This window comes from Moschus berezovskii, chromosome 11, assembly GCF_049115385.1.
Source record: "Moschus berezovskii isolate FMDL1 chromosome 11, NW_MosBer_1.0, whole genome shotgun sequence".
NCBI lineage: Eukaryota > Metazoa > Chordata > Mammalia > Artiodactyla > Moschidae > Moschus > Moschus berezovskii.
This window is the reverse complement of record NC_142470.1, coordinates 58,708,492-58,723,162: the sequence shown is the minus strand read 5'-3', so window position 1 is coordinate 58,723,162 and position 14,671 is coordinate 58,708,492. Positions and strand designations below refer to the sequence as shown.

The 14,671-nt window shown below is 40.3% G+C and overlaps 1 protein-coding gene and 2 pseudogenes across 2 annotated transcripts in view; all 3 read left to right on the top strand.

Annotated features, from left to right (window-relative positions):
* POLR1A (RNA polymerase I subunit A) overlaps positions 1–14,671 on the top strand; it is an 88,925-nt gene that overhangs the window by 43,583 nt on the left and 30,671 nt on the right. The gene's annotated exons all lie outside the window — the stretch shown is intronic.
* On the top strand, positions 3,671–4,408 carry LOC148776151 (protein FAM171B pseudogene; annotated as a pseudogene).
* Positions 4,518–6,390, top strand: LOC148776150 (protein FAM171B pseudogene; annotated as a pseudogene).

The window sequence follows — 14,671 nt, the reverse complement described above, 5'->3', positions numbered from 1 at the left end:
ACTGAGCAACAGCAAAACAAGGTTCAGGTCTACCATATCCTTGCTGTTCTCTGTCCTTCATTTCCTAATGTCCACTGTATGGAAACCACTGTTTCATATTCATGTCTGCTTTTGTTATTGTTATTTCTGGTGGATGGCTCTGTCACCATGGCTCTGTCCTGACCAGAAACAGAAGTTGATTTAATAGAATAGTAGGGAAATTTTGCAGTTTAAGATTAAAATCTATAATTATGGATAGTCTAGTTCAGGAATGGTAAGCTTTTTTTATAAAAGCCAGGTAGAAAATATTTTAGGCTTTCTTGGCCATACGATCTGTGAATTACAGCTACTCAGCTTTGCCGTGATAATGTGAAAGCAGACAAGGCTTTGGAATGAACTTGATTGTGATTCATTTCAACTTCTTTTTTACATAAACAGATGGTGGGCCATGTATGGTCTATAGGCTGTAGTTTGCTAGCCCCTAATTTAGTTGGATATGTGTATTTGTCCAGGTTTCCCTGGTGGCTCATTCATAAAGAAATCCACCCACCAATGCAGGAGATGTGGGTTTGAGCCCTGGGTTGGGAAGATCCCCTGGAGGAGGGCATGGCAACCCACTCCAGTATTCTTGCCTGGAGAATCCCATGGACAGAGAAGCCTGGCCAGCTACAGTCCTTGGGGTCATGAAAAAGTTGTACACAGCTTCATGATTAAACAACAGCAACGTTTATTTGTCCACTTATTATCCCTATTTATAATCTTTTATTGTTTCTTTTTTATGTATGTTTATTTTGTAAGCCATCTCAAGTTATCTTAGAAATAAAGGGATTTTAAGTGTTAAGTAAACTAATAAACTAAGATCATGGCATCTGGTCCCATCACTTCATGGCAAATAGATTGGAAAACACTGGAAACAGTGGCTGACTTTATTTTTCTGGGCTCCAAAATCACTGCAGATGGTGACTGCAGCCATGAAATTAAAAGACGCTTACTCCTTGGAAGGAAAGTTATGACCAACCTAGACAGCATATTGAAGAGCAGAGACATTACTTTGCCAACAAAGGTCCATCTAGTCAAGGCTGTGGTTTTTCCAGTGGTCATGTGTGGATGTGAGAGTTGGACTATAAAGAAAACTGAGCACCGAAGAATTGATACTTTTGAAGTGTGGTGTTGGAGAAGACTCTTGAGAGTCCCTTGAACTGCAAGGAGATCAGTCCATCCTCAAGGAGATCAGTCCTGGGTGTTCATTGGAAAGATTGATGTTGAAGCTTAAACTGCAATACTTTGGCTACCTGATGTGAAGAGCTGACTCATTTGAAAAGTTCCTAATGCTGGGCAAGATTGAGGATGGGAGGAGAAGGGGACAGTAGAGGATGAGATGGTTGGATGGTATCACTGACTCGATGGACATGGGTTTGGGTGGACTCTGGGAGTTGGTGATGGACAGGGAAGCCTGACGTGCTGCGATTCATGGGGTCACAAAGAGCCGGATACAACTGAGCGACTGAACTGAACTGAACCATCCAGAATTTATTAGAATTTTGTTTAAATGTAAGCAGTGTGTTCAAAATAGAACCAAATAGTGGACAAAGACTACATAACTAGAGCTGCAGATATGATCATCCACCTCAGTCTGAGAATCCAGCCAAAGGAAATCATCTGAAATGTAGTGTTGATAAAAGCTACTTGAAAAAAGCAGTCCATGACATCATGGTTATCAGTGGTGGAATATTAGAAAAACCTCAATACTCAGGACTGGGGCTGAGTAAGTTGTGGGACATCTATTTATTAAGATATTGTGCTGTGCTATGCTTAGTCACTCAGTCGTGTCCAACTCTTTGCAACCCCATGGACTGTAGCCCACCAGGTTCCTCTGTCCGTGGGGATTCTTCAGGCAAGAATACTGGCGTGGGTTGCCATGCCCTTTTCCAGGGGATCTTCCCAATGCAGGGATCGAACACAGGTCTCCCACATGCAGGCGGATTCTTTACTGTCTGAGCCACCAGGGAAGCTTTGTGTAGTTTAAAATAGTGGCTTTAAAGCATTGTGTAACAGTCTGGAAAATTTTCAACGTAATGTTGAAAGAAGAAATAGACTACACAGTTCTGTACATAATAACAGTTAGAACCATGTTAAAAATGGATATGAGCAAAAATCTGATACAAAAAAGATCAAAATGATAGAATAATTTGGTTTATGTTAAGAATAATTTAACATCTCTGGGCTTTGCTTACTGTATAACCGAGTAAAATTAGAAAATAGGCCCGGATTTTATTTATGTCACAGTTGAGATTTTTCCGGGTTTCTTGAAAGGTTGGTACAGGCTGTTATTTCTGTACAAGTAGGTGAAAGACGGGAACAGTTACTGCACTGCATAAGAATTTGTTAGTGACCCAATCTAATTCTACAGAGAAAAGCCATGTTTTGAATCAGGAGATAAGGAACTTAGCTTGGAAAATTTATTTGTACTGCCCTGAACTGAAAAAATTAAGTCTTAGGCTGTTTTTCCAGGGCATTTCATACAGCCTCTTGAGTGGTTTTCTTATATTATGTGACTCTACCATTATATACTTGTTCACTTTACCATTAATGGATGTTTGGGTTGTCTTCAGTCATCTTCATTTGGCTGTTACAAATAGGGCTAGATGACACCACCCTTACGGCAGAAAGTGAAGAGGAACTAAAAATCCTCTTGATGAAAGTGAAAGAGGAGAGTGAAAAGGTTGGCTTCAAGCTCAACATTCAGAAAACAAAGATCATGGTAGCTGGTCTCATCACTTCATGGGAAATAGATGGGGAAACAGTGGAAACAGTGGCAGACTTTATTTTTTTGGGCTCCAAAATCACTGCAGATGCTGATTGTAGCCATGAAATTAAAAGATGCTTACTCCTTGGAAGGAAAGTTATGACCAACGTAGACAGCATATTAAAAAGCAGAGACATTACTTTGCCAACAAAAGTCCATCTAGTCAAGGCTATGGTTTTTCCAGTGGTCATGTATGGATGTGAGAGTTGTACTATAAAGAAAACTGGGCCCCGAAGAATTGATGCTTTTGAACGGTGGTGCTGGAGAAGACTCTTGAGAGTCCCTTGGACTGCAAGGAGATCCAACCAGTCCATTCTAAAGGAGATCAGTCCTGGGTGTTCATTGGAAGGACTGATGCTAAAGCTGAAACTCCAATACTTTGGCCACCTCATGTGACGAGTTGACTCACTGGAAAAGACTCTGATGCTGAAGGATTGGGGGCAGGAGGAGAAGGGGACGACAGAGAATGAGATGGCTGGATGGCATCACCGACTCTGTGGGCATGAGTTTGAGTGAACTCCGGGAGTTGGTGATGGACAGGAAGGCCTGGTGTGCTGTGATCCATGGGGTCGCAAAGAGTCGGACACAACTGAGCGAGTGAACTGAACTGATGAGCATTTTTGTATATGTCTCTTATTGAACATATATATGCATTTTGATGGGTAAATATCAGGGGATCAAATTGCTGAGTCATAAGATCTACCTTCAGCTATAATAGATAGTTTAGTAAACAGTTTTCCAAAGTGATTGTAGGTCCCCGCCGCCTACGCGGCCACCTCCTGCGGAGCCAGTGCAAGGCAGACTGTGCGAGGGGGCGCGAGCGGGCAGCCACAGCCGGAGCCCGCAGCCCCGCAGTATGCCGCCGCGGCCCTCTGGCTCTTGGCCATGGCAAGGCTCAGCCGGTGCGTCCCTTGCACCCTGCTCCTCGGCCTGGCCACGCTGCTGCTGAAGGCGAGGCTGGTCCCCGCGGCCGCTCTGACCTCAGCTTCATCCAGCGGCAACAGCAGCAGCAACGGCAGCGGGAGGAGGCTGAGGAAGCGAGGCCGGAGGCGCCGGGGGCATCCTCTACAGCCGCAGCTCCAGTGTCTATGTTTATGCTGAAAGTCCAGGTGAACGACATCATCAGTCGTCAGTACCTGAGTCATGCAGTTGTAGAAGTGTTTGTCAACTACACGAAGACAAATTCCACAGTAACTAGAAACAACGGAGCAGTGTTGATAAGAGTGCCCTACAAGTTAGGACTCAGGTTAACCATTATTGCTTACAAAGATGGCTACGTGTTGACGCCTCTACCTTGGAAGACCAGAAGAATGCCAATATATTCATCAGTTACACTTTCATTGTTCCCACAAAACCAAGCAAATATATGGCTATTTGAAGACACTATTTTAATTACTGGAAAATTAGCTGATGCCAAATCTCAACCAAGTGTTCAGTTTTCAAAAGCCTTAATTAAACTACCGAACAACCATCATATTAGCAACGTTACAGGCTACCTTACAGTTCTCCAACAGTTTTTGAAAGTGAATAATTTTCTGTATACAACTGGCATTACTCTCAATAAGTCAGGTTTTGAAAGCACTGAATTAACTCCTCTTGCTGCTGTGCTATGCTAAGTCACTTCAGTCGTGTCCGACTCTGTGTGACCCCATAGACGGCAGCCCACCAGGCTCCCCCGTCCCTGGGATTCTCCAGGCAAGAACACTGGAGTGGGTTGCCATTTCCTTCTCCAATGTGTGAAAGTGAAGTCGCTCAGTCGGTCCGACCCTTAGCGACCCCACGGACTGCAGCCTACCAGGCTCCTCCATCCATGGGATTTTCTAGGCAAGAGTACTGGAGTGGCTTGCCATTGCCTTCTCCGCCTCTTGCTGCAATACGTGTGAAAATATATTCTGGAGGAAAAGAATTAAAGGTGGATGGCTCTATTCAAATTTCTCTTCCTCTTCTACATACAAATGATGTAAATGCAGGGGATCAAGTACCTGCCTGGACATTTGATATGAACACAGGTGCGTGGGTAAATCATGGCCAGGGAATGGTCAAGGAATATAACAGTCATTTAATTTGGACATATGATGCACCACATTTGGGCTACTGGTTAGCAGCTCCACTTCCAGGAACTAGAGGGTCAGGTATAAATGGAGATTCAAAGGATATAACTGCCTACCACACAGTATTTCTTACAGCCATATTAGGAGGAACAATAGTCATTGTCATTGGATTTTTTGCTGTACTTCTTTGTTATTGCAGGGATAATGTGGTACTCCACAGAAAAGAGAAAGAAATACCACTAAGCTTGAAGTCCTCAAGAGAGACCAGACAACTTCAACAACTCACATAAATCACATCAGTTCAGTCAAAGTTGCATTAAAGACTGAGGACAAATCACAGTTATTCAATGCCAAAAGCTCCTCATATAGCCCTCAGAAAAAGGAATCATCCCCAAGGTGGAAGCAGAAGAAAGAGTTTCCATGGTAAAAACTCGGGACAATTTAAAATCTACAACGAAGATATTTCGTTTCTGTCAGTCAATCAAAATAATTACTCCAGAAACCCAGCACAGTCTTTGGAGCCCAGTGTAGGGTCCAAACAACTTAAACATGTTAACAACAATATGTCTTCATCTCTCGGTGATACGCAAGAGGAAAAGAGGTATCTCACAGGTAATGAAGAGGCATATGGGCATTCCCACATTCCAGAACAGATCATGTACGTCTACAGCCAGCCCATAGCCATCCTACAAACATCTGACCTCTTCCCCACTCCAGAGCAGTTGCATCCTGCTAAGTCGGCTACTCTTCCAAGAAAGGGACAGTTAGTCTGTGGCCAACTGATGGAGCCAGTAAATAGAGAGAACTTTACAGAGACATTACCAAAAATGCCAATGCATTCTCATGCCCAGCCCCCAGATGTCAGGGAAGAGAATATCCCACTGGAAGGTCAACAGAGTTTGCCATGCCAAACTTCAGATTGGAGCCAGTATTCAAACAGCCTCCTGGAATCTGTTTCTGTTCCTGGAACACTAAATGAAGCTGTTGTAATGACTCCCTTTTCATGGGAGCTTCAAGGAATTTCCGAACAGACCCTCCTAGAGCTGTCCAAAGGGAAGCCCTCCCCCCACCCCAGAGCCTGGTTTGTGTCTCTTGATGGGAAGCCGGTCACACAGGTGAGGCACTCCTTCATAGATCTGAAAAAGGGCAAGAGGGCCCAGAGCAATGACACGAGTCTAGACTCTGGGTTGGACATGAATGAGCACCACTCAAGTAGAAAACTGGAGAGGGAGAAAACGTTCATCAAAAGCATGCATCAGCCTAAGATCCTTTACTTAGTACTTAGAAGACTTAGACCTGAGCAGTAGTGAGAGTGAAACCACTGTCTGCTCTCCAGAGGACCCAGCTTTAAGGCACATCCTAGATGGAGGGAGTGGAGCTATCATGGAGCACCCTGGGGAAGAGTACCCGGGAAGAAAAAGCACCGCTGAAGATTTTGAAGCCAATATATCCCCCACTAAAAAAAGGGGCAGACCACCACCACTAGCCAAGAGAGACAGGAAAACTAACATCTGGAAGAAGTGAGAGGAACGCCCACTGATTCCCATAAATTAACACCAAGAGTGGTTGTGTGTCTGTTGTCTCGTGTTGTTTATTCTTGTTTTTTATTGTAAATTGCTGCGTGAACTTCTAAAGAAGCTGAGACTGAGCAATCTCATGGTCCCTGGACATGTCTCAGGCAGAGTAAATAGTAAAATGGTAATTCAGTAGTGAGAAAGATACCAAGAAATGCTTTTTTCTGGCCTATGCTTTTTATTTATTTTGGGATGATGAATTTGAAGTATCTGAGGGTTCAAAATGTAAAATAGTATCTGAAATTCTTGCTCAGTCATCAAATTGAACCCTGACTCTGAAGAATAACAGTGAAAAGTATACTCCTAAAGTTGCTTTCAAAAATATTGCTTCTGCTTTGACTACCCCTGTGAAACATTTAGAAATGAAACTGTATTACTCTTGTGAAATGTTACTATTATATTCTCCACTGCATATACTTGAAAATAACTGGATAAATGTTCTGGATTGATGTTATTCTAGAGTTCAAAGGCCAAACCACATTTTCTTTCATTCTTAAACAGCATGTATATTGTATCAACCCAAAAGTAAATTCCATACTCACCTAAGATGGGCAAGAAGCTGCTTGGTTGTTAGAGAGGAAAATGCCAGCTCTTTGGTTGTTTTTGGATAAAACTTCACAGAATAAAATGGTGTTAGTTTATCTAGAAATCTGAGAAATGAATGTTCTGATACTGAATTTTTATTTAAAAATTTCTTACCCCCTTCCCTATCACCAAAAGGGAAGTAAGCTTAGCTGTCAAGAAAATTTTTTACCAGTCTTTAAAAAAAAAGTCATTCCTCCCCCTCCCCAATCTTTAAGGCTCACTGATACATATAGACTGAAATCAGTTTTAAGATATTTCTATTCAAAAAAAGTCACTTAAACTATTAAACTTGATTTTTAAAAATTAATGAGTTGAAAGTTTCTTGTAAACATCTAAACTTAAAATATGTGGAGCTAAAGGAAATAAACATTTCAATTTTTTCTGAAATGTCAAGCAGAAAAAACGTGCCATTTCTCTTGAGATTCAAGAATACCTTCAGGATTCCAGGTATACATCCAGATTTTTTTGTTGCTGACATTCTAAAAAATGTTTGGGAACAACAGTTTCAATTTCACAGGAAAATTAAAAGATTTTTCTTAAATCACTTAAATGCTTTTACGTTATATAACATTTTTCCAGGTTTGGAAGTAATATATTCTTTTCATCATAGCAGAGAATTAGTGTGAACACATTCAATAGCTATTTTTAATTTTAAGTGCTTTCAACTCTGAATTATCATTCATGTCCTAAAAATGAAACTTTGTTAATTAAAATCAACTCATCTCATTTTTCTTAAAATTTCCATAAAGGCAAATGTCTGAAGCAGCTTACCCTTTTCCTTAGGGGGGAGGGAAATGAAACTAAATTGCTTTATTTCTCATTCACTGCTAATTAAGATGGGAGCAACATAGAGACCCAAGGCACATAAACAAGTTGTAAGAACTAAAATTAACCACATTAGCTTCAGTCAAACTGTAGATAGATATACAACAAAAGACAACAGCTTTTCACCCAAGACAGTAGACTTCAGCCAGGTTTTTCCTGTAACCATGTCTGAAGCATATAATCTGTCAGATAACATTCCTTTCTGTATTAACCCAAAGAATTTAAAGATCTAGGTGAAAGTTTGCAATGTTCTACCCCAATCCATAGAAGAGAGAAATGTTATGGTTAATACCTACATTTACTTTTTTGAGGGAGGAGTGATAAGGTCCAAAATTAGATGCAGTTTCTTACTGGTTTTACACAGAAAGATGTGTTAAAGGTGACATAAATGAAAATGATTTGGAAAAGGTTAAGGAGTTAGTGCTCTGCTGAAGTGCCTTTGATATAGACTTGCTTTATTAGAAGGATATGATAACATCTTTCTTAAATGTGCATTTTCTTTCTGTTAGCCAAATTAAACAGATGTGCAGTTTTTATTAAAAATATAGACTTAGTGTTTCACGTTGGAACAATGAATTTTGCATGCCAGTAACATCAGTTTGTGTATTTCTTTTTTCAATCTTTAGTTTATATTGAAAACATTATGTTGGAATGAAGTTAGAAACTATATAGTAATATACTGAACTTTGACATTTTAAGTGTATATTTTTCCCACCCTTAAAAATGTTCACTCTCTCATCTTGGTAATGGAATACACACTTTGATATAAGGGTATGCCATTAAGGTATGCCACTTACTCATTCTTGTGTAAAGGAAATGAGAAGGTGTATCCCCAAGGGCTTTTCTAGAAATACTTTTATTGGTTTCAGAATAAAATCTTATTTTTTTATACAATGCAAAAAAAAAAAAACAACACAAAGTGATTGTAGCAGTTTACACCTCCGTCAGCAGGGTAGGAGAGTTATGGTTGCTCCTTATTCTCAACAGTACTTGCCTGCCAATGCGAGAGAAGTAAGAGACGCGGGTTCAGTTCTTGGGTTGGGAAGATCCCCTGGAGGAGGACTTGGCAACCCATTCTAGTGTTCTTGCCTGGAGAATCCTATGGACAGAGGAGGCTGGTGGGCTACAGTCCATAGGGTCGCACAGAGTCAGACCCAACTGAAGCGACTTTAGCACTCTCAGTAACAAATGAGTTTGAGCACCTCTTTATATCCTTATGGCCATTGGGATCTCACCTTTTATGAAGTTCCTGTTCAAGTCTTTTGCCTTTTTTCAATTCTTTGCCATTCTCTTATTAATAGGTAAGAGTTTTAGAATTGTGTCCTTGTGTAGGTCCATTACCAGATTATAGGTATTACAAATACCTTCTACTTGATGGCTAGCCTTTTTGGCCTTTCACTTAATGCTGTTTTCTAATGATCAGAAGTTCTTTATTTTATGTAATATAATTCACCAGGCTTTGCCTTTTATGGCTAGTGCTGTATAAAAATTATTTGCCTGCCCCACGGTCATTAAGATATTTCCCTGTATCACTGTTTAGCAGTTTTATTGTTTTACCATTCATGTTTAGGTTTACTTCTGCCCAGAGTTGGTTTTTGTGGGTGTGTTGATATGAGGTAGGGGTCAGGATTCATTTTTTTCCTGTAGGACTATCCCATTGATGTGACATAATTGATGAGAAGATGCTTGCTTTTCCTCTGCTCTTTAGTACCTCTTGTGTCCTAAATCAACTGATTGCATACATGTAGGTCTACTGGATTCATTTCAGTTCCTTTGGTTGTTTGATTCCATTGTACCAATGCTACACTGTTAATTATTGTAGCTTTATAATAAGTTTTTATTTTTGATAGTATAGTCTCCAGGATTGTTTTTTAAGACTGTCTTGAATATTCTTGGCCCCATGAATTTCCATATAAATTTCAAAGCCATCTTGTACATTTCTGCCAAAAAATAGCTACAAAGAGTTTTATTGGAATTACATTGCATCTACAGATCACTTTAGGGAGAATGGACATATTTCCAGTACTGAATATTCCATTCTTTCAGTGACATAGAAGTCTTGTTCATCTTTCCTTAGATTCATTCCTAGATATTGCTATTACAGATGATTTTATTTATTGAATTTCCTATTTGTTTATGGTTAGTATATAGAAATACAACTAATTTTGTATATTATCCTTGTATTCCACAACCTTGCCGATTTCATTTATTATATTAACTATAGAAGTGTAATGTAAGCTTTTATTTAAAGAGATAGTAATATCAAAGGAAAAAGGAAAAATTTCTTCTCTCTCCAATTCCATTGTTCATCTAAGTGCATACTCTCACAGAGGAGAAATAAAAATGGAATCATGTACCTACTTAGGGGAACCATGATTAAATTTGACAGTCAATTTTGAATTTGTATTTAAGACTGCTTCTTTATTCATGTTATTCTATTGCCTGAGACATACATTTTCCTTATCCGTAGGTATGTGGGCCTCAGTTTTAATTGATCTATAAGATGGCTTACTTTAAACGAGCTGTCAGATCCTCCAAAGGGAATGCCATTATTTCCATTATTTCAAGAAATCCCATTATTTCAGGCAGTTTGAACCACCCTAACATACTTCAGATATGGCAAAAGTTTATTTAACTCTTTTCATGTGCTCGGGTGATAGAATGTTTCTTTTAATTGCTTTGTGACATACTTAGTTCACTTAATGACCTGTGGGCTTCTCAGAGGTCACAGTGATCAAAGAATTTGCCTGTCAGTGCAGGAGATGTGGATTTGATCCCTGGATCGGGAAGATCCCCTGGAGTAAGAAATGGCAACCCACTCCAGTATTCTTGCCTGGAAAATTCCATGGACAGAGGAGCCTGGTGGGCTACAGTCCTTGGGGTTGCAAAGAGTCAGACATGACTGAGTAGGCATGCTCTGATAATGGTCTATTGTGGAGTTCATTCTTTGTCTGTACATGTAGATTGACTTCGTTCTTCTTAACCCGTTCTGTGTTGTACCTGGTAATATGGATATTCTATAGTTGATTTAACTGTCCCTCTAATGGCAAATATTTAATGAGTGTCCAGTTATTTTCCTGTTTGACCATGCCATGCAACTTGTGGGATCTTAGTTCCCTGAGAATATTGTGGATGGTCTCTTATTCCTAGCATAGTTTATGACCAGAAAGTAAATTATACACTTCTATAATATTAGTGCAGGAAGAGACCTAGAATCTTGTCTGCCACCCTTGTTTGTTTGTTTTTTAATTGAGATATAATTCATACCATAAACTTTACCGTTTTTAGTAAGTGTATAATTCAGTGATTATTTTTAGTGTATTCTCTGTGGTGCAACCATTTCTACTGTCTCATTCCAGAACATTTCCATAATCCCCAGAAGAAACTGTTCCTATTAGCATTCAGCCCTAATTCCTCCCTCCCCATCCCCTGGCAATCACTTTCTGTCTCTATTGATTTGCCTGTTTGAGACATTTCATATGAATGGTATCATACAATAGGTACCTTTTTTATGGCTTGTTTCTTTTAGTTAACATAATGGTTTCAAGATTCATCCATGTTGCAGCATAAACAATACCTCATTTCTTTTCATGGCTGAATAATGTTCCATTGTATGGATATTCCACATGTTATTCACTTATCAGTTGATAAATGGATAATTTGGCTTGTTTCCACTTTTTGGCTGTTACAGATAAGACTGCAATGAGTATTCGTGCATAACTGGTGCATGAAACTGATGTACTCATTTTTATGAACATGTACTTTCAATTCTCTTGAATATATAGCTGAGAGAGAAGTCACTGGGTCATATGGGAATTCTGTGTTTAACTTTTTTGAGGAACTACCAAACTGTTTTCCAAGGCAGCTTACAATTTTACGTCCCCACCAACAGTACATGAGGGTTCCAATTTCTCCATATTCACACCAACATTTATTTTTCTTTTGTTTTTAAAATAACCATCTTAGGGGAGTTCTCTGGCAGTGCAGTGGTTAGGACTTGGCACTTTCACTGCCAGGGCCTGAGTTTGAACCCTGATCAGGGATCTAAGATCTTATAAGCCGAGTGGCACAGTCAAAAAATAAAATAACCGTCTTAGTGGGTGTGAAGTAGTCTTTCATTATGATTTTCATTTGCCTTTCCCTAATGATTAATAGCATCAGTCCTTCCAGTGAACACCCAGGATTGATCTCCTTTAGAATGGACTGGTTGGATCTCCTTGCAGTCCAAGGGACTCTCAAGAGTCTTCTCCAGCACCACAGTTCAAAAGCATCAATTCTGCTGGGAGGGATTGGGGGTGGGAGGAGACGGAGATGACAGAGAATGAGATGGCTGGATGGCATCACCGACTCGATGGACATGTGTTTGAGTGAGCTCCGGGAGTTGGTGATGGACAGGGAGGCCTGGCGTGCTGTGATTCATGGGGTCGCAAAGAATCAGACACGACTGAGCGACTGAACTGAACTGAACTGAACTGAATGATTAATAATATTGAGCAGCTTTTCATGTGCTTACTGGTCATTTGTAATATCTTCTTTGGAGATATGTCAATTCATGCCATTTGCCCACTTATTAATTGGGTTGTTTGTCTTCTAATTGTTAAATTCTAACAGTTCTTTATATATTCTGGCTACCAGATCTGTATCACATGTATGATAACACAGGTATTTTCTCCCATTGTATGGGTTCTTTGTTTCTTTCTTGACAGTGTCCTTTGACACATTTTTTTTTTAATTTTTATGAAATCCTTATATCAACTTTTTTTATTCCTTGTACTATTGGTGTCATATCTTAGAAATTTTTGCCAATTCCAAGGTCACACAGCTGTGTTTCCAACTAAGAGTTTTATGCTTTTATCCCTGACATTTATGTCTTTGATACATTTTCAGTTAATTTTTCTGTGTATTATGAGATAGGGGTCCACCTTTATTCTTTTGTTGGTAGATATGCAGTTGTCTCAGCGTCAGTTGTTAATAAAACTATTCTTTCCCCATTGAATGTTCTTAGCACTCTTGTTAAAAATCAATTAGCCACTGAGGTATGGGTTTACTTTTAGACTCTTATTTCTGTTCCGTTGGTCAGTATGTCTGTCTGTATGCCAGTGAGTGCTGTGTGCTGTCGCTTCAGTTGTGTCTGACTCTTTGTGATTAGAGTGACTTGCTATGCCCTCCTCCAGGGGATCTTCCCAACCCTGAGATCGAGCCCATGTCTTATGTCTCCTGCATCTGCAGGTGGGTTCTTTACCACTCGTGCCACCTGGGAACCCATGTCCTGATTACTGTAGCTTTGTAATAAATTTTAAAATCTGGAAATATGAGTCCTTCAGCTTTGTCTAATTTCTCAAGATTGTTTTGACCATTTGGGGTCCCTTGCATTCCCATTTGAATTTTAGGGTCAGCTTGTCAGTTATGCAAGTTAGAATTTTAATAGGGATTGCATTGAATCTGTATATCAATTTGGAAAACGTTACCATCTTAACAATATTAAGTTGTCCAATCCATGATGTCTTTTCATTTACTTAGATCTTCTTTAACTTTGTTCAATAGTATGTTATTGTTTTCCACTTAAAAGTCTTAGACTTCTTTGGTTGAATTTATTCCTGAGTATTTTATTCTTTGTGATTCTGTTGTACGTGGAATTGTTTTTCTAATTTCATTTTTAGATTGTTCATTGTTAATATATAGAAATATGATTGATTTTTGAATATTGATCTTATATCTTCTAGTTTTGCTCAAGTCATTTACTAGCACTAACAAGTTCTTCTGAATTCTTTCAGGTTTTCTCTGTATCAGGTTATGTCATCTGCATTCAGAGGTGGTTTTCTTTCTTACTCTCCAATCCGAAAGCCTGTTCTTTCCGTGCCTGATTGCCCTGACTCAGGTCTGAGTCAGGACATTATTGAATAGAGCGGCACAAGCATGCATTCTTTCCTTGTTCCTGATCTTAGAAGGCATCATCTCTGCTCACTGAAAATGGTAGTGGTAGTTTTTACAGCAGTGCCTCCCCTTTATCAGGTAGACGATGTTGCTGCCTATTCCGAATCTGTTGGCCGTTTGTATCGTGAAAGGGTATTGAGGTTGTCAGATGCTTTTCCTGCTCCCTTGATTTTACAGATGAAGTGGTAGGTCCACCTCCCTTCCTTACATATATTGGCTGCATGTGTTACCCTTCTCCCAGGCTTTCCATCCTGACTATGCCCAGCTGGCAGTTCCCATTGTGCATGTGGCACTGTGGTTTGAGAGCAGCTCGTAGTCAGCATCCAGGGAAGTCACCCTCCTAGCTTTCCTCCTTACCCTCTGTCCTGGCAGTGCCAGCCTTGTGAAGACTGAGGGCCAAGACCTTCCTGGTCATTTTCCTGGGAGATAACAAGTATTGTCTGCTTTCTGTAACAGTGTTGTTGCCAGCTGTTCCCCGGCTCCTGTGCACATGCATGGAAAGACAGCTTCTCTCATAACCGCCCTGACCCCATTGTGTACATACAGATCCTTCTTTATGGGCCTGGTACAGGCATACAAAGAGCTGTTGATGCCAGCTGATGGCTCCCAATGCCCTCTAACCCTGCCTCGCCTACCCACCCCATCGCTGCCCCAGGACCTGTCCAACCGGTCTGCCTGCCTCAAGCCTTTTGCTTCCTTGGGAATGCATGCTCTTGGCCTCTCTAGAACTGACCCATGGTCATCCCAGGTACAGCTGCTCCCATGTGGGCTGCTCGTGAAGTTGCCTCCCTTGACCTCCTGTTAGTAGCTTCATAGGTGGTTCAGTGGTATAGAATCTGGCTGCCCATGCAGGAGATGCAAGAGATATGGGTTCGATCCTTGGGTTGGAAAGATTTCCTGGTGGAGGAAAGGGCAAC